At 32.1% G+C, this 19240-nt stretch overlaps 1 long non-coding RNA gene across 4 annotated transcripts; it reads left to right on the forward strand.

The window, feature by feature from the left end:
- The first annotated feature begins 3355 nt into the window (after positions 1–3355).
- On the forward strand, positions 3356–17770 carry LOC147410436 (uncharacterized). 4 transcript variants are annotated; one of them, XR_015176683.1, is made up of 7 exons: positions 3356–3522; positions 4432–4504; positions 4591–4650; positions 4848–4947; positions 5291–5550; positions 15275–15521; positions 15649–17770. It is a non-coding gene; the product is annotated as an uncharacterized LOC147410436 (long non-coding RNA). The 4 variants fall into 4 exon arrangements; XR_015176684.1 differs by having other exon boundaries at positions 5317–5550; XR_015176679.1 differs by having other exon boundaries at positions 4848–5550.
- Positions 17771–19240: the final 1470 nt, after the last annotated feature.

Raw genomic sequence — 19240 nt, forward strand, 5'->3', positions numbered from 1 at the left:
AAATGTATTTGGTCAGCATACATTGGGGAAGAGTTCAAAAAATAGTGACAGAACGTGATTCAAGAAAATGGGTTAGAAGAAAATGAATGGCTTCAAACCTTGAAATACGGGAATCTTGGGTGCCTATGTAGAATCGAACAACTTTTTTTGTTGGTATGAATACCATTGACGTAGCGAAATCATCAATACATTCTTTGATGGATTTGTTAATTCGACAACAAATCTCAAAGAATTTATTGAAAGTATGAAGAAGCATTGAAGAATATTTTGAAAAAGGAGAGTGATGAAGATCATAAGACAGAGCACAAGTTTTGATATGTCAATGACAACAACTAGCTTTTGAAATATGCAGCAAAAATTTATACGAAAAGTATATTTGAAAAATTAAAGGAAGAATGGGCCCAAGTTTTTCTATATAAAGTTGAAAGAAGAGACATGAGAGAAGGAATTCAGACATTTTTAGTGAACATTAAGTTTGTCGAGCTTGTTGGCTTTATTTTGAAAATATATGTAGATACCTACGAGGGTACATGTAAGAACAAAGAAATTAAGTTTCTTGAAATTATTTATCGTTATTTTTTAAAGGTGTTCACACACTTTGACATTGATATTATACCATCACAATTTATTATTAAGAAATTGAGACAAAAGGCTAACAAATTTAGGATGATGAATGCATAAGTAACAATCGATGGGAATGAATCGTCAGAAGCATTGAGATATGGCAATAGGTGTAAATAGGCTAATACATTGGCCAGTTATGCATCACCTTCAATGAAAGCATACACATTTTTCACGAATGCCGTAAATGAATTGTTAAAAAAAATTTGTATAATTTGAATGGAAGAAATGAAAAAAAACTGTGATTCCAACAATTGAAGAGGCAAATGAAAAAGAAAAATGTAACCTATCTCAGTTATTCCTTTTAGACCTGAATATCATGCAAACAAAGGGTAGAAAGAAAGATGAAAGGGAAAAGAAAATGATGATACTACGGATAGGTTGAAAAGTAGTATTAAGTTGAGCTTACAAAAAAAGAAAAGAAAATGTGCATTCTATCATAAACTTGGACACGATAAGCGAATATGTCCTATGAATCCAAATAGAAAGAAAAAAGATTGTACTCAAGGTAATTGTAATTCTCTTTATAAACTAATTACTTAATTTCAAACATTTAATTAGATAAATTATAACATAATCTTATTTATTTATGAATTTTTCCTCAAAAATTGATGATATATAAGAATTGGGCAAAGACATAGAGAGTGCTCACGAGGCCTTTCCTTTGGAATGAGGGTATGTTTTGTTTTAGTTTGTTTATATTTGTCAACAACATCGGCATCATCGCTGGTAGAAAGGAACAACCACTACGATTTAAAAACTGTTTTTGATTCCTTCTGTGATATGATTCTTTTAATCCATGTGATTATAATTTAGATTATGTGGCAACAATTTCAGCTACTACTGTTTTTTCCTTCTTTTATAGCTACTTTTATTTTACTTCTTGTCCAGGGTCTTTACCTGGGAACATCAATAAGCTTGGCCGAGGAGGTTTTGGAACCGTTTACAAGGTTTCTGCCCGTTTAATTAACATTTACCTTGGAAATTAAAGAATAAGACATGCAGAGATTGTGTTCCCCGTTCTCATATTCATATTATAATTCATTCTCTTATTCTATTTTGCTAGGGAATCCTTAAAAATTGGACACAAGTTGTTGTAAAGGCGCTTTCTGCCGAATCAAAGCAAGGGGTGTATGAATTTTTTACCGAGATTGATGGCGTCACCAATGTCAATCATCCAAATCTTGTTGAGTTAATTGGATGTTGTGTTCAAGGGAGTAATTGGATTTTGGTCTATGAATATATGGAAAATAACAACCTTGATCATGCATTATTAGGTAACTCTTCAGAAAACTATTGTGTGAATGGTGGGTTTTCTCTAAAGTTAACTTTTTCCATAAGCACTGCAAGAATATTTTGTTTGCCTTGTGCTTTTGGTACAAAAAGTAAAACCATTAATCTAGAGTAGGTCAGAAGATTTGCTATATGGAGATTTTGGGTTGGCAAAACTTTTCCCAAAAAATATTACACACATTAGTACACGAGTGGCTAGAACAATGTAAGCTATCTTTAATATTTAAGGAAATTTGGACATTTATGTATTTATAATATTGCATATCTAGCTTGCTTTCATTCAACATTAAAACATGGAATATTCTTGTTGGTTAAGTTCTAGTTGGAAATTTTACTGCACTTACAGTTAATGGTGTGAAGTATAAAAGTTTTAAATGGGATTTCACCTGGTCTTAATGGTGGATGGCAGGGTAGATGGCAGGGTGGATTTGTAAGAAAGTTGTTTCACTGCGATTACAGTACCATCTGATAGATGGCCCTGCATCTAAGTAAGAATGTAAAGTTTCAATTACATGCATACATTTAGATCAACAGTAATGGAGTTTGAGAAAATTGATTCCTAAATACGATACCTTGTAAACTGGACCAAAACCACCTTCTCCAATCTTTTTTTGAACATGAAAGTTGTTTGTGGCAGCTTTAATTTCTTAGAAGAGATCTCTCAGATTTTTATTTTTTTAACTTTTAGTGGTTTTTACTTAACTTTTAGTGTTTATTTTGTTTTTGTTAACTAGGAGGATTAAGTAATTGATTTGGAGAGCTCCGACCTTGGTCAATTGTGTTCTTTCGTCTGACCCATCCCTTCCACCAAAGAATACCAATAATCACAAAAATAATGCATAAAACTGAGGCCACAATTCGAACCACAGCAGTTGCAGGTGTCTTCTTTCCACCTTCTGAAGGAGATTCAAAATTTGATGAGAGAGACACAATCAATAAATAGAAATGCGTATCAAATTTCCTAGATAAGGCTTTGATGATGATGATAATGGTGACAACAAGCATAGTAGATGATATTGCCAACACTACGTCATATTGGGTTTTTTGCAACGCCAAAATTGCGCTAAAAACAACTGCTAAAGGCTGTCGTTTTTTGCTACCATTTTTAGTTGTCGTTTCAACGAAATTGACGTTAATAAGTAAAAATTGGGGTGCCAATAGTCACTCTTAAGAAAAATTATTTCTAGACCTTCGTTTATAGAAGCTCGATCTCCGTCGAACTTCTTCTCTCTTCTCTCACTCGCCTCTCCTCTATCTCTCTCCCGCTCGACTGCTCTCACGCTCACTCTACTGCTCTTCTCTCTCTCTACTCGTCTCTGTCTCTCCTCTCACTCTCACTCTACTACTCTTCTCTCTCGACTCTGTTTGTCGTCGCGCTTTCTCTTGAATCCGTCGCTTTTCTCGAATCTATCTCTCTCAATTTCGATCTAGCATATCTCTCTCTCTCTCACTCGACTCTCTCTCTCAGAATCGATCAGAGTCTTTTTCATTTTGGAAAGTAAATTGATCGAATTTTTTTTTGGAAAGAAATCGATCGGCGTTTGATCCAAAGTTTTAGGGCTTTGTTCGATCTCTCTCCCTTTGCTTGGTTTGGGATCGAATCTTCAGGTATGTTAAAGTTTTTGATTGAATCTCAGATTTTCCTTAATTAATTTAGGGTTTTAAATGTTTTCTTCCTTGTTAAAGCAAATACTGTTGTGTCCTGTTGATTTAACCTTCTTCAAGACTTGTTTGCCTCAACATACCCAACTACTGTCACCTTCTATTGTTTCTTGTTTATGTCCACAGATTTAATTCCTAAACAAAAAATGAAAATATTGGAGAAATTTTTTTTTATGTGATATAGTTTATTCTTATAAATTTTTTTGAATGATTTGAATTGCTAGCATATGAGGATTTACCTAGTTTTATTTGATATAGAGTTAGTTATTGTGATTGGTTCAGGTTCATTTCCGTCGGGTTTGATTTTATGCAATATTTCTTGCTCTATATGATTACGACTACATAAGGAAACATGGTCTTCTCTACCTAGGCTTTTCCTTGTGGAAAGGTTGGATATAGTTCAAGGGACCATTAGTTTTCATTCATGTAACTTTTACTTGGATGCATGTCCTGGTATCCTACATTGACTTGAGATGGCAATCCTAGACATTTAAGAATAAACCTACTTGTTTGGGTAGGTGAGGGCCTAGTTGTTGAGCAACAGATCTTGGGTTTGTGATCTGTCTTCACCTTTTGAGTTACTGATCTCACTATAAACAGGCTTACGCATTTGCAATGCTAAACAATTTTTTTTTACCTAGGCCAATCAAATGGATTGCATTCGATAAATATTTTATTTCATTCGCTTGCATCTAAATCATGTACTTTTTTTGAGCATTCAGGATTGTTTACATATGATGACTTGGATGTATAAGTGTGTTGCCAGTTTTCCAGTGCTTGATGATATAGGAACATCATTAAAAACTTTATTATTTTTTCTCTAAGTAATCTTCTTTTTTGCTTCTCATTTTCAAGGGATATCAAATGTGCTAATATATTGGTGGATGCAAATGGATCTGTAAAACTTGCAGATTTTGGATTGGCAAAGGTTTCTTTTTTCTCAACTTGCTATCTCTTCTATGTTTCTCATTTGTAAACTTCTTTATCTTACATTGTTGGTTTGCACCTTCTCAGGCAACCAAACTAAACGATGTGAAATCTTGCAAAGGCACTGCATTCTGGATGGCCCCTGAGGTTTGCATTGTCTTTATGATAGTGTTATATTATGCATCAAGTGTTGGCAATTGTGTCAGTTCAATCGAACATATATCCATATCTCAAAGCATGGTGTTAAAGATCAGCCAATAAAGATGCCTCATTGTAATGGAATCTGTCCAGATGAGGATGATATAGCTGTCTCTCTAATTATCAAATCTGTTCCTCAATTGCAGGTTGTTAATCTGAAGAGCCATGGCTATGGGCTTGCAGCAGATATATGGAGCCTTGTTAGAGATGTTAACTTGTTGGCTTCCTTACACTCCTTTGGAATGTGTACGCAATTGGTCTTTTTTAAGTTTATTTTTTTTAACTTGCTTTATCTCTGCTCTTGCACTGTTTGGCAATCTGATGATACAGAACTTCAAGTGTCAAGAGTGCCAAATTCTTCAAGTGCCACATATCTAATAATATTTTAGGCAAATATTTCACCCTTTCAATCTTCCATACAAATTTTGCATGCACCCACTTAGGATATTGTTTCCAACCCTCTTTTTATTTTTATTTTTTATTTTTTATTTTTTCTAGGTTTAAATGTGAAGGGGTTTTTATCCCAAGTATGTGGTATTGGTTTCAAGCTTTAGTAGTTTTTTCTCTTACGATTTCTCTAGTATGGCAGATGCCAACATTATTTAGGATTGGCAGGGGTATCCCACCACCAGTTCCTCATACCCTTTCAAGTGATGCACGGGACTTAATCCACCAATGCTTACAAGTTAACCCAAACGATCGGCCCTCTGCTTCTGAGCTCTTGAACCATCCATTTATGAAGAGGCATCTTCCAATTTCCTCGGTATCTGGTTCCCCTACTTTGCATAGTGATGGGAGACAATCTTAGATTCACCTTCCATCAACATTTGATGTTCGAAGATAATTAAGGTAAAGATCATTTTAGATATCAAGTGTTCCATTCACAATGGAGATTAACTTGACCCAAACATACAATTCATTTTTGATGGTTTGAGTACAATTCATTTTTGTTTTTCTTAGAACGTAAATACTATAATCTAAAAAGTAAAAAAAAAAAACCTACAATTTTAATTCATACAATTCACTAAAGTGGGCCAATTGTTTTTTGTGTTCTAGTCACACAATTTTTATAGAAATTCATACTTCATATTGAAGTGTTCTTTTCACACAATCTTAGGATTTAGTAACATTGAAGTGTTCAATTCGTTTTTGTTTTTCTTGACCCTAAATACTACAAAATAAAAAAATTAGTGTATTCTGTTTTTTTGGATAACCTAACAGTCTAACACAGAGGTGTGAGGATAATACATGCATGTCCATCCATGCAAACTCAAAAGTTTAAATTTATATTGTTGATGAGAAATCAAAGTTTGTTTAATTTGAGACTGAAGTGATGCAGTTGATGGCGAGGAATATTGTGAAACTAAGAAAGCTTATTATTTTGGGTAGGTTCTGCCTGCCCCTGTCTCTTGTTATTTTCGTGCTTTACTCTTTGTTTATGAGCAATTGAATTTTCATTTTGCCGTAGTGTTGCAAGCATTGGATTATTAATTGTGAGAGCATCCTATAGAAGCGTTCTGTAATGTGGATTACATAACTGTGTTCTTGTTTTCAAGGACATACATTGATAAGAAATATGTTTCCTTAGGGATGTCCATGGTGATTCTCTTGCTTTTGACACAAAATTCTTTGAAGGATATTTTTATTTTTTGTTAGATCATTCTTAGAAAGCAAAACATAATATTTTCCTTTCGGAAGGATTATTACTGAAGGAGGTGCGCATTGTTAATTAAGGCTTTTTGATAGACTAGGTCATATGCTGCACACAAAATGTCTTGTTTTTGTTTTATTTGAACTTGAGTCAAAGCTTTACAAATTCCCAACTACTTTAGTGTTTAGCATTTTATCTAAATTTTGTGCACGTATGCTCAAACGTTTGTTTAAGAGGAGTTGGGAAATTCTTTATTTTTGTATTTTCTATTTAAGTTGATATATGGGCTTTGTTGGTTCGATTGTCAAAAGATGGTTGGATGTTTGCTTCTTGCATTGCACTGTTTGCACATTCATAGGTCAAAAGAGGCATCTATTTCCCCAACACCATAGAGTTAGTAAGTATGGTAAGGTACTGAGGTGTTGTAACCACTCATGTTCTCCTGAAAAACTAATGCAGGTGATAAGTTGAACACTTTGAATTGGGAATTGTAATACACTGGGGGAAAAGCATTTAGGAATAGGATCCCTATAAGAAGCATTGTGGAAATTATTATATATTTTGGGGCTGGTTATTGACTTTTTAAAGCAGTATTCAAAGACTCTGTTCTTGCACTTGTGGCTTAGCTGGCTTGGGCTTTCTTGCATTTGTGCATTGAGTTGTCAAAGCTACCAGTTTTTAAGTGTTCAAAATCTATTCGTCAAAATGATCTATCTAAACCATTTTAAGTTCTCTGTTACCTACTTAGTAAATTAGGTGCATGCTTCTAGTTTTGCATCACATAAATTGGGATTTGTTAGGTAGGGTTTGGCGGTTTCTTTCTTCTCAATATGGTTTTGCTGCTTAAACCATTTTAAAGTTTTTTTGTTTTTAGCATAAGCCGTTAAGCAGGTTATTCTTTGCAGTTGTGTGTAAATACTGAACTGGTTTGACTATCATTGGCAGTCCTCTCTGCCTATGCTTGCTTTATCAGTTAAATTGTTTAATCAGTAGATGGTTGTTATGTTGAATTATGTGTCCATTGCTACAAGTGCTTATGTTTTGGTATTGTATTTATAAAATTTGCAGTTATGCATGATTTGCGTCTCATCCATACTGATTTGAAGCCAAAGAACATACTTCTTGTTTCGCTAGAGTATGTAAAAATTTTACATTTTAAAAGATGGATCTCATCTTCTTACTACCAGAAATTGAAAATCCTCTCTTTCTTTTTTCTTTGCCTACCTACTTTTATTATTATTTCATTGGTTTAATAACACCATTAAAATATTGTTGATGTAAAGGTTTCATTTCGATCGTCCAAGGATGGGTCTTACTTCAAGAGACTTCCAAGTTAATGTTGGAGATATAACGATGGAGGAAGAAAATAACTTCTAGGCTCGAAAGATTCGATCTCTTTTAGACAAATATTCTCCCCTACTGGTTGAACCAAAGTACACAAGGGATCGATGAACAAATGCCTTCAGGATAAGCCTTACACTCAATATACTAAATCAGATTATGTACGATCTGATTTAGCCTAGAACACTCAAAAAAATAAGAAACTGATGATGCCTAGATCTTAAGCTTAGAGAGAGGAGAATACAGAATTTTTTTCAGTGAAGAAATCTGAATTTTGGTTGGCTCTTTATAACCATTTTTGTGTCTGTTGACCAAGAGTCATGATTTAATGTCTCTTGGTCTAATAGCCGTTAGATTGTGCCTTATCTGAGATCTAACAATCCAGATTGCACCCTATCGAAAGAATGTGTCTCATGTCCTTTAACTAATACCTTTTAGTTGAATCTGTTTGATCTAGTGGCTCTGATCGCGTCCGATCAGTTGCCATTTGATCTAATGGATCCGATCATTCTTGATCGGATACCAATCATGAACCAATACACCTGATTGATTCTGATTAGGTACAATCATAAATCAACACATTTGATCGTTTCTGATCAGGTACAATCATGAATCAATGCATCTGATCGTTTTTTATCAGGTACTATATCGATCCATCGCACCTGATCATTCTGATCAGGTACTACCCTGATCCAACACATCAAATCCTTCTCGATCCTGTATTATTTCGATCCATCATATCTGATCAGTTCCCGATCGGATACTAACTTGATGGCGCGGTGCTAATCGCACCCGATCCATCACACGGGACGGATCAACCATAACCGTTGGATGGTTTCGTATCGGATACTAACTTGATCACGTGGTGCTAATCGCACCCGATCCATCACACGTGACGGATCAACCACAACCGTTGGATGGTTTCGTATCCTGAAAACTTTAAGGCCCCCCAGCTCCTTACGACGATGCGAAGTGCAAAGTACGCCTCAAAGAGCCCAATGCGCCCCAAACGCCCAATCGCCCTTTCGCACGTTGCACGTGCACGTGCGGGTGCGCGTACGTATGCGCGGGTGGTGCTTCGCACCACCTCGAAGCACTGGATCAAAGCCTAAAGGTGTGACACAAATACAACTAACTATGTTGGCTATTACTTATAACGTACACCACTTTCTTACTTGTGAGCGATATGGGACTAAACCTTATATACACAAAATCTCAAAAAAAACTAACTTAAGATAAAACAAACTAATAAATCTTATTTTATTTTGAAAATATTAAACAGTTAAGTGCTATCAAGGTGATTGATTTTGGTAGCACAACCTATGAGCATCAGGATCATAGCTGCATCGTATCAAAACGACATTACTGTTGGAAATTATTTCATTGGTTTAATAACACCATTTTTTTTTTGGAAATTACTAACCAGACATGTCTTTAAATAGAGAAATTTCCCTAAACGTGATCAACTTTTGATGAAATTCCCATTTCTGCTAACTGTTCATTATAATTCCCAAAACATGAAGAGTGAGATGGCAGGCTTTTCAGACTATCTCGGTGGTTTAAAGTAGCGCCATATCTTTGATTTTTTTTTTCTTTCAATATGACAATTCGCTGGTTATAAAAGTGAGGATCTCCTATCTGACTTTTCATGTTTTGGAATTAAAATGAACAGTGTGCTGCAATCAGAATTTCTTCATATTTAGCTCACAAAATAGTAATTTACTTGTAGTGGGGACAACCTATTAGGTTTTTTTGTTTGAAGTTGAAGAAAAGGATATTTAGGTTATTTCCATTTAGTCAATGAGAGGAGCCCCAGCCAAGATGCAATGTTATCTTCCAAAAATAAAACTGTACAAAATTGGGAGAGAGGTAAGTAGGTAGGGGCAAATGGGGAAGGTGGTTAGGGAGTGGGCTTGTAATTAGTTCAAAATAGAGGGGTATCTCTACAGTTTTGTGGTGGCAAAAATTGAGTGGAGTTGAGGGCGTGGGGGCAAATAGGGAGGGAGGTTAAGGAGTGGGGCCTAATAGTACAGGTAATTAGCGAAAAATACAGGGCTATCTCAATTTGGGGTGGGGGGATTGCTCCCACTGACTGCGTACTAGCTCCACTTTGTAGAATAGTCTAGTCTTGGAGGCTTCCTGTTTATTGACTATTGGATGCATCTCTTCGATCTGTTATGTTTATATTTATATATTGTTAGCCTTCTGGCGACCCATAAATAAAAGATCATTATTTTAAAAAATAAATTATGAAAAAATCAAAAAATTTATTTAAGGTTTATGATCTAATTCAGGTTGAAAATAAATTGGCTAACATTTGGAAAGGCTTAGTTCATTTGAAGCTTTTGTTTAGAAAATGTGATTGTGCCAATATTTTAGTAATATATATAGACTAATGATAAATCGATGTAGCAAAATATACGCAGCTAACGTGACAAAGGCACAAAACCGTTGATATTTTTCCTTGTATATCCCGAAGAAAAAGATCTATGATTTTGTGCCATTGCCACATCAGCCATGTATATTTTGTCAAGTCGATTGAACACGACACATCTACAACAGTTTTGTGACTTTTGAGTGGGCTTTAAATGCCTTCTGGGCTACAGTTTTGTCGTTAGATAGATGTCCTATCAACCTAAAACATACTTTTTTTTTTCATTTTCACTCTCTCTAATTTTATTATATCTCAATTTTAACCCGTTTTATTCTTATTTTACCAATTAACCTCAATTTTTTTAATAAAAATGGTAGGGCTTACTTTATTACTTTTCTTCTTCATCTCCTCTAATTTTACTATATTTTGTCTTTTACTTTTTTCATCTAATTTATTATTTTTACCTTTTACCTTTTTAATCTCAATTTTTTTCAATAATACCCCCTCCTATTACATTTTTTTCACTTTTACCCTCTAACTAGACTTTAGAGTCCACAATGCTATATTTTTGTTTTTGTATGAGGATGAACCTCTCATCAAATTATAGTTTTGTGAGGTTCATTTTAATTCTTTTACTCTTCACTCCTTCAAACATTATAATATATATTTTTATCCCTTTTAACTTACTTTATTATTTTTCATCTTTTACGCCTTTACCCTAAAAATTCTTTAATGATACCCTTTTAACTTCTTTTTTTCTTTCACATCTACGAATTTAACACTCCCATCAAACCATAGTTTTGTGTTTTCTGAGTTAGGATAAATGTCTCCTCAACTATAGTTTTGTGGTTAGATAAATGTCTCATCAAACCTACACCACACTTTTTTGTCTTTCCTCTTCACTTTCTCTAAATCTTCAATTTAACATATTTTATTGTTTTTTTTCTTTTTTCCTTAAGAAATTTTAATAACAATGATAGGGCCCATTTTTGGGGTGCCCTATTTATTTTCTCTACTCTTCACTCTTTCTATCTTTATTATATTTATTTTTTCCCCCTTAACCCTCCCATCAACCTATAGTTTTGTGGGGTCCACTTAATTATCCCTTTAACAATTGAATTGCTACAATTTTATATTTTTTGAGTTGTTGATAATTGTTTCCTTAGCTACAATTTTTTCGTTAGATAAATATCTAATCGACCTATACTACACTTTTTTATTTTTCATCTTTACTCCTAACTTTATTATATCTCCTCTTTAATCTATTTTATAATTATTTTTTACCTCTTAACTTCAAAAAATTTACTATATTTTTTTTTCTTTTACTTCTTTAGTCCACTTTATTAATTTTCATATTTTTACCTTTAATCTCATTTTTTTTTTATAATACCCTCTAACTTTATTTTTTATCTTTCACTTTCACTCTTTAATCCGACTTGAGGGCCAACAATGCTACATTTTGTGTGTGTGTGTGTGGGGGGGGGGGGGGGTGAGGTGGGGTGGAATAAATCTCCTATCAAGTTATAATTATGTGAGGTCCACTTCATTTTCTTTACCCTTCATGCCTAACTTTACTATATTTTTTTTCTTACCCCTTTTAACTTACTTTATTGTTTTTAGTATTTCACCTCTTCAACCTTAAATTGTTTAATAGTATAATTTCAATTTTATTTTTACACTTTTACCCCCTCAATCCTCCAAATAAGTTATGGTTTTGTAGGACCCACATTATTCCCTTTACACTTGTCCCTATAACTTTCCTACATTTTCTCATTTACCCTTTTAACCCATTTTAATGTTTTTTTTTTTTTTTTGTATCTCTTGTCCTTGTAACCTTAAATTTTTTCAACAATACCTCTTCAATTTTATGTTTTATACTTTCATCCCCCTAACCCGAGAGAGGATGTCCATGTTGTAGGCACATACAAGCTCTTATATATATATATATATAGATAGATAGATAGATAAGGTAGCGTTCTTCTGACAAAATCCTAAACAACATTCTAGACAAAGTTTTGCCTTATATGGTAAAATTTTTTTGGAATTGACTAGTTTTTTGTGAGGATGATCTCTACATTCTAGCCAATTTTGAAACTTCTAACCCCATAAAAAGTGGTTACAAACTAATGCTAAAAATTGATGGCTCACGATTCTTCATATTATAAACTAAGGTTAGAAATGTCACGCCCTAAAATCCCAACACGAATCCCCATGATTCAACAGTCACAATCTCGAGGTGTGAGGTGAACATACACAAGCAATAATACTTGTGGAAAAGAAAACATATGCTGCAGAATAAACATTTGACTAATATCTATACAAGAGTCTAGAGTAAACAGATCAATCGTTAAAAACTAACATGTTTCTTATTTACAATAAAAAACTGCTAGGTTCCTTGATTAGTCCTCAAAGACTCGGTGGTGGCAAGACATCAATCTCATCCTCTTCGAGGACTTACTTAAATGACTCCTTAAAGAACGGCTCCTCAAGAACTGAATGATCTGAAATGTGAAGATAGGGTAAGTAATAAGGGAATGTTTTTCAACAAGATTAACGTCATTCTAACAACGAGTCACACATGCACGAGTAATTATTAGAACAATTAAATTATGCAAGTTTTTCATAATGTAACATACGAAAAATGTCTAAGCATATTTAATAAATAGTTATAATAATTTCAATTCATCATTTCTATCATTTAAAGTAACATATGCATCTTTTAAATGAAAACATCTAGCAGCTATTACAAAATAAGGAAAATATACATAATAAGAACACGACGATGTAATCGATAAGAAAATAGAGGAACACGTCGATATAAGCGTCTCTACTATGACAATACAATATTCTAAACTTAACCTCCGATGTGGAATCCCATCGTTATAATCTGATTTTGTGGCCAGTTTAGCATACCACGATTGGATGACCATTTATCCGGCTCAGACTAATCGTTGACCAAGAAACCAATACTAAATTCAACTAATGGTGAGGTCAACCATTTGACGAGTATAGACTAAAGGTGATCACTAACTAGCCTAGGAGACCCCTCGCATCGAAGCCTATCAAGAAGCAATGCATGTAAACCCCGTCTACCTCTACACTATACAGATACCGTCTTTACACATAACGTTTCCCAGGAAATTAGTAGGAGAAATTCCAGAATCTTATAAGCTGTAATATGCTCTAAGGTATCCCATACTACCGAAGAGCATATGACATCTAACGCTATCCTAGATTGACTCGTTGATTTTAGATACACAGCAACGCTTCACTCTTTATGGGTTTTCTACGAACATTTTCTGATAAACAAAATAATTTATTTTGTATGTAGTATACTAGTTTCTTTTGATCAAAAATACAAAACAAAGTCTGATAGTGCTCTCTAGTGACAACCATCTGAAATTTTTATCCATAAACTATCTCAACCATCTATCTATCTATCACGTTTTACGTGGCTTGGCCACTACGTAGAACTGGAAGCACAGTCCCAACAATCAGTCGAGAACATATGTTTTCTCTATTAATCCATCAATTAATTGATCAATCAATCATATAACTTCCTACATATCTATCAAAGTATATTTATTTTTAAAGTTGTTTGAAAATCATAGAACATCAACCAATTCTATTCGATGGTTTTGGTTAAGTAGAAAGGTTCGAAAAATACGATAAAACCATAAGACGTGAAAGCTAGAAAAGCTGTCAAAATTTGGCTAAGTGTTGAAAAAAGTAATTTTTCAAAGTTGTGGAAATTGAAAATGAATTTTTGTACAGGAAAACCCTCGATAACATGAGAAAGGCCATATAATTTTTATTACTTAATTCAAAGTAATACTAAAGATATCACATTTTCAAAATTTGACGAAAACGTCAAATTTTACGTTTTGTTCTTGAAATCAAAAATTACATTTTGATACGAAGAGATTGGGTTCTTAAAATCATTCGTAACATTCTAAAATGAGGTTTAAAACCTTAATTTCATTAAAGAATTTAAAGTAAATGGAAAAAAAGTTGAAGACATTAAGGATTGACGGCGACACCGTCAACAAGCTTGAAAGCCAAATTTTGAAAATTTTTCGAAATGTTATTTTTTCACTGAAACTCAACCAAACTCGCTCCAACCATTATACTACTCATATAAAGCATAAAATACATTGAAAACGCCAACAAAGATCAAAAGTAATCATGCAAACTTGATCCAAAATCATTCAAATATGTATAAATGCAATGAAACGATCGATCTATCAAAGATCGTATGAGTTTTATATGAATTTATCGCATGACTAGAAGGTAGAAGGGAAGGCAACCTACCTTGGTTATTATCTACAGCTCGACAAAGTCTAAGGATCACCTTTGACCAAAAACCAAGATTTTCTTCCGACGGAATCGGAGTTTCTAGCGTCCACGCGTAACCTTCGACAAAAGCAACAACTTTCCTTCTTGCGGCAAAGTTTGAATCATTCTCGTTTGACGTGAATCTGAGTTTCAAATCTCGAGAAAAAGATAGGACTGATATTTGTTTGGAGAGAAGAAAAAGAAAATTTAGATTTTTCTTATGTTTTTAGATATTTATAACTTAAGTGGGACGCAAGTGTCATTTCAGAAATTATTTTCCCGAATGTCGATTTGGACAAACTTATACTCTATTTCGGGTGATTTTTAGACACGAACCTAATGGCATGATCGATTTCCTCAAATTATGTCTCTAAAGTGTTGTTTTGCTATTAAACAAATATCTTATGCGAAACTCGAGGATTTGATAACTTTTTCGATTGACTTTTGATTTTGGCATGCTTACAGGCTAAACTATGTTTCTCGACCCTTATGAATCTATTGGTGAAGTTAGTTTTCCCAAATATTGGAAACTAAGAATCTATACTTTTAAATCAACGTAAAAATTTAAAATATTTTCTTCAAGATACCCATTCAAAATTTTCAGGTAATTCCAAGAAATTTCAGAATTAACAGATTTTTTTGTAAGGATGATTTTCTCACCATAGAGATCATTCTTACAAAATAAACTTAGAAAAATTATTATCATTTACAGACGAGATGGATTATAAACTTAGAAAAATTTCTTACAAAATAAAATTTTCAAAATTAGTTTTACCTTTCTGTAATTAAATCAGCTCGTAGACTTCATCTTCTTCTGTTCTCTACTTAAAGAACAACTTCATCTTGAAAATTTTTGAAATCGTCGTTTACAGCTTCTTTCACACCCTCATCTCTCGGGCGACGAACGTGGTGACGAACCCACCCTCTCTCTCTAATCGTGGCAAAGAAACCCTAACCTAACTCGTATTCCCTCTTACTCGATGACAGACTAAAACTCTGGCTCTCTCTCTCTCTCTCTCTCTTTCGGTTTTTCTCTCCCTCTCTCAATCGATCAATACTCTGTCGACGACATATCTCTCTCTTGCCCTCTCTTTCTCACGATCGACCAATACATTTGAGGTAAGAAATCACAAATCAAACTTTGATTAATTCTTCCTTAAATGAGAAAACCAATTCAATTTCTATTTTCTATCCATCTTAAATAAACAAGCTCTGATTTTTAATTTTGATTATTTATTTAATACAGGGAAGTTGGGATCTCTGTGTGACTCCAAGCGTGGATGTCTGTGTGACTTTGAGCAGGTATGTCTATGTGACTCTGCATGGTTAGTAAAACTTTAAAGCCCTTGAGGAAAATCCTTTGTTTAAGATACATAGACGTCTATGTTATTCTGGTAATTATGATTTTATGACTTTGAGAGATTAAAATCAGTTATTCTAAGAATTAAGATCATGCAATTTCAGATGCTTAAGATTGTATAACTACGTATCATTATAATTGTGTAAGAAAAATTGAATAATTAATGTGTGATTTTTATGATTTAATAATTATTATCATGTATTATATGCCTCATATTCTATAATTTTTTTTTCCTATAGCTTAAGAAAATAATAATACTATAACACAATTGCATAAAACTAAAGGTTCCATCTTCAATATGGTGGTAAAAAAAATTATTGTGTTGAATCATTTGCTCAATATAGGTACCTAATATTTATTTAAATTTGAAACGTCTATGAATTTCGAAAATGAAATTCCTTAAAAGGCAATAGATTGTAATACCCCTAATCTAGAAACCCTTGAAATCACTTTATTAATAATACTTTTGAAAATCTCTTTAATTGTGATATTATAATCTATATTTTTGGTTTTAACAAATGGAAGTTTCATAATACACATTTCAATAATTTATTGTGTTAGACAATTAGTTGTCAAAGATTGAAGTCAACTTAATTATAAAATAAAATATTGATTGATGTCATGTGTCAATTCATTATTAAAAAATTAAAAAAAAAAGATTATGAGATAAAAATTGACTACTGATATAAAAATTTGACTTTATATAATTGAGTTATTAATTAAAATGTATATACCTAATAAATAAATCTAATATATAAATTAGTAATTGACATCAAAGAAGTCCATGTGACATGGATAGTATTTGTTAAAACAAGGATAAATATGTCACTATGAAAATGATTAGTTGACAGTGGGGTTATAATGTAAATTATATTGCATACGGAGATTTCTTATTATTTAATTTAAAATTAAGGACTCTTATAAAAAATTGGTGTTATCTAAGTATTAAAATAAATATTCAAAAGACCTCTTTAATCATGTCAAAATTGCTGGAACTATTTTTTGGAGTACATTGACTTTTATTTTAGTATCATTAAATATCTAAATGGAATACAAATAAAATTTATAAAAAACTTTGATACTGTGGTAGTCCTTAATAAGTGTTTTGTTTCCTTTTTATTTTAATAGTAATATAAAAAAATAAAAGAATAAGGATGATATGAGAGTTGATTAGAAAATTATTCAAAATTTAAAGTCATTTCTTAAATAGAGTGGGTTCAAGTAGGAGATTCTTTTTAAAATTCAAATTAACATATTATATTCGTGTTGAAGTAAGGAAAGAATTTTAAGATAGTTAAAAAATACTATCTTTAAATTCTAACAATATTCTCAGAATCTGTTACTGAGGTAGGGTATGTTTGTGTGACTCTGGATGAGTGAAATTGAGCAAATGGGTCCATGGGTCACTGAGTGTAAATCCCTAAAGGCTTCAAAGAAGATCCCTTGTTTGAGATACAAAGATGTTTGTGTGACTCTGAGCAAAGATGTTTGTGCAACTCCAAGCAAGTATATCTGTGTGACTCTGCATGGTTTGTAAAACTGTAAAGCCCTTGAGGAAAATCCCATCTTTAAGATACATAGATGTCTGTGTGATTTCGGTGCTTATAAGTTTACAACTTTGAAAGAATAAAATTATGTGATTCCAAGAATTAAGATCATACAATTTCAGATTCTTAAGATTGTATAATTACGGGTGATTACAATTGTATAAGAAAAATTGAGTAATTAATGTGTGATTTTTATGATTTAATAATTATTATCATTTATTATATGCCTCAAATTCTATATTTTATTTTTCCAATGGCTTAAGAAAAGAATAATACTATAACACAACTACATAAAACTAAAGGTTCCATTTTCACTAAGGTGGTAAAAAAAATTAATTATTGTGTTGAATCATTTTCTAAATATATGTGCTTAATATTTACTAAAATTTGAAATGTGCTTTGAATTTCGAGGATGAAATTCCTTTAAGGGAGATAGATTGTAATACTCCTAATCTATAAAACCCATGAAATTATTTTATAAATAATACTCTTGGAAACTTCTTTAATTATGATATATTATAATCAACTTTTTGTTTTTAATATATAGCAGTTTCATAATACACATTTTGATAATTTATTATGTTAGATTATTAGTTGTCAATGTTTGAAGTAAACTTAATTATGAAACAAAATAGTGATTAATGCCATGTTTTCATTCATTGTTAAAATTTTTAAAAAGTTATGAGATAAAAAGTGACTACTAATATAGAATTTTGACTTTATATAATTGAGTTATTAATTAAAAGGTATGAACTTAATAAATAAATCTAATAAAAAAATTAGTAGCTCAAATCATAAATGTTAATGTGATGTGGATAGTATTTTTTAAAACATGGATAAATGAGTCACTATGAAAACGATTAGTTGACAATGGTGTTATATTATAATTTATAATGTATGGGGAGAGTTCTTATTATTTAATTTAAAATTAAGGATTTTTATGAAAAATTGGTGTGATCTTAGGTTTTAAAAGAAATATTCAAAAAGCCTCCTTAATCAAGTCAAACTTGCAAGAATTATCTTTTAGAATATATTGAGCCTTATTTTGGTATCATTAAATCTCTAAATAGAATACGAATAAAATTTAGAGAAAAAACTTCAATATTATGATGGTCCTCAATAAGTGTTTTGTTTCCTTTTTATTTTAATAGTAATATAGAAAAATAAGAGAATAAGGATGATATGAGAATTGATTAGGAAATCATTCAAAATTTAAAATCATTTCTTAAATCGAGGGAGTTCAAGTAGGAAATTCTTTTTAAAATTCAAATTAATATTTTATATTCATGTTGAAGGAAGGAAAGAATTTTATTTAAAATTTTCTTAATTTGTGAGTGACCCAGATTGGTGGGAGAATTAATATTTAGAGTAAGTAAATGAGATAATATCATGTGACATTATTCCTGGAATTTTTAAGAGCATACCTTAGTTTTATTTTTAAATTCAATCTCATCTTTAGGAGAGAGAGAGAGAAGAGAGAGAGAGAGAGAGAAGAGTGAGTGAGTGTGAGAAAGAAAGAAAGAAAGATTTTCATTTTTGAAAAAAAAAAAAAATTTAATATCAATAGAGCCTTGATCGTTACTATTATTAAAAAAGAAAGCATTATTTATAGAATCAAATGAATCAATGTAGTTGAATCATAATTCATCATAAAACAAAAAGGCAAGTTCATCTTTTCCTTTCTCTCCCAATTAAAATAAGATATTTATGATAGAATATGAGAGTTGCATATTTGAAATTGTGATATAGTTAGATTTATTATTGAATTTTAGGTTTGGAATATGATGACAATGGTGACAATACTTTATGTTATTTTTTTTAATTATTATGGTCATTGAAATTTTCCTATTGTTATCGATCATGAATATTCATATATATATATATGAGTAGCGTTCAATGGCTAACTTTTTGGCAAAACATTTTTCAAAACA

This window comes from Akebia trifoliata, chromosome 1 (genome assembly GCF_017979445.1).
Source record: "Akebia trifoliata isolate Shusen 1 chromosome 1, ASM1797944v1, whole genome shotgun sequence".
Taxonomy (NCBI): domain Eukaryota; kingdom Viridiplantae; phylum Streptophyta; class Magnoliopsida; order Ranunculales; family Lardizabalaceae; genus Akebia; species Akebia trifoliata.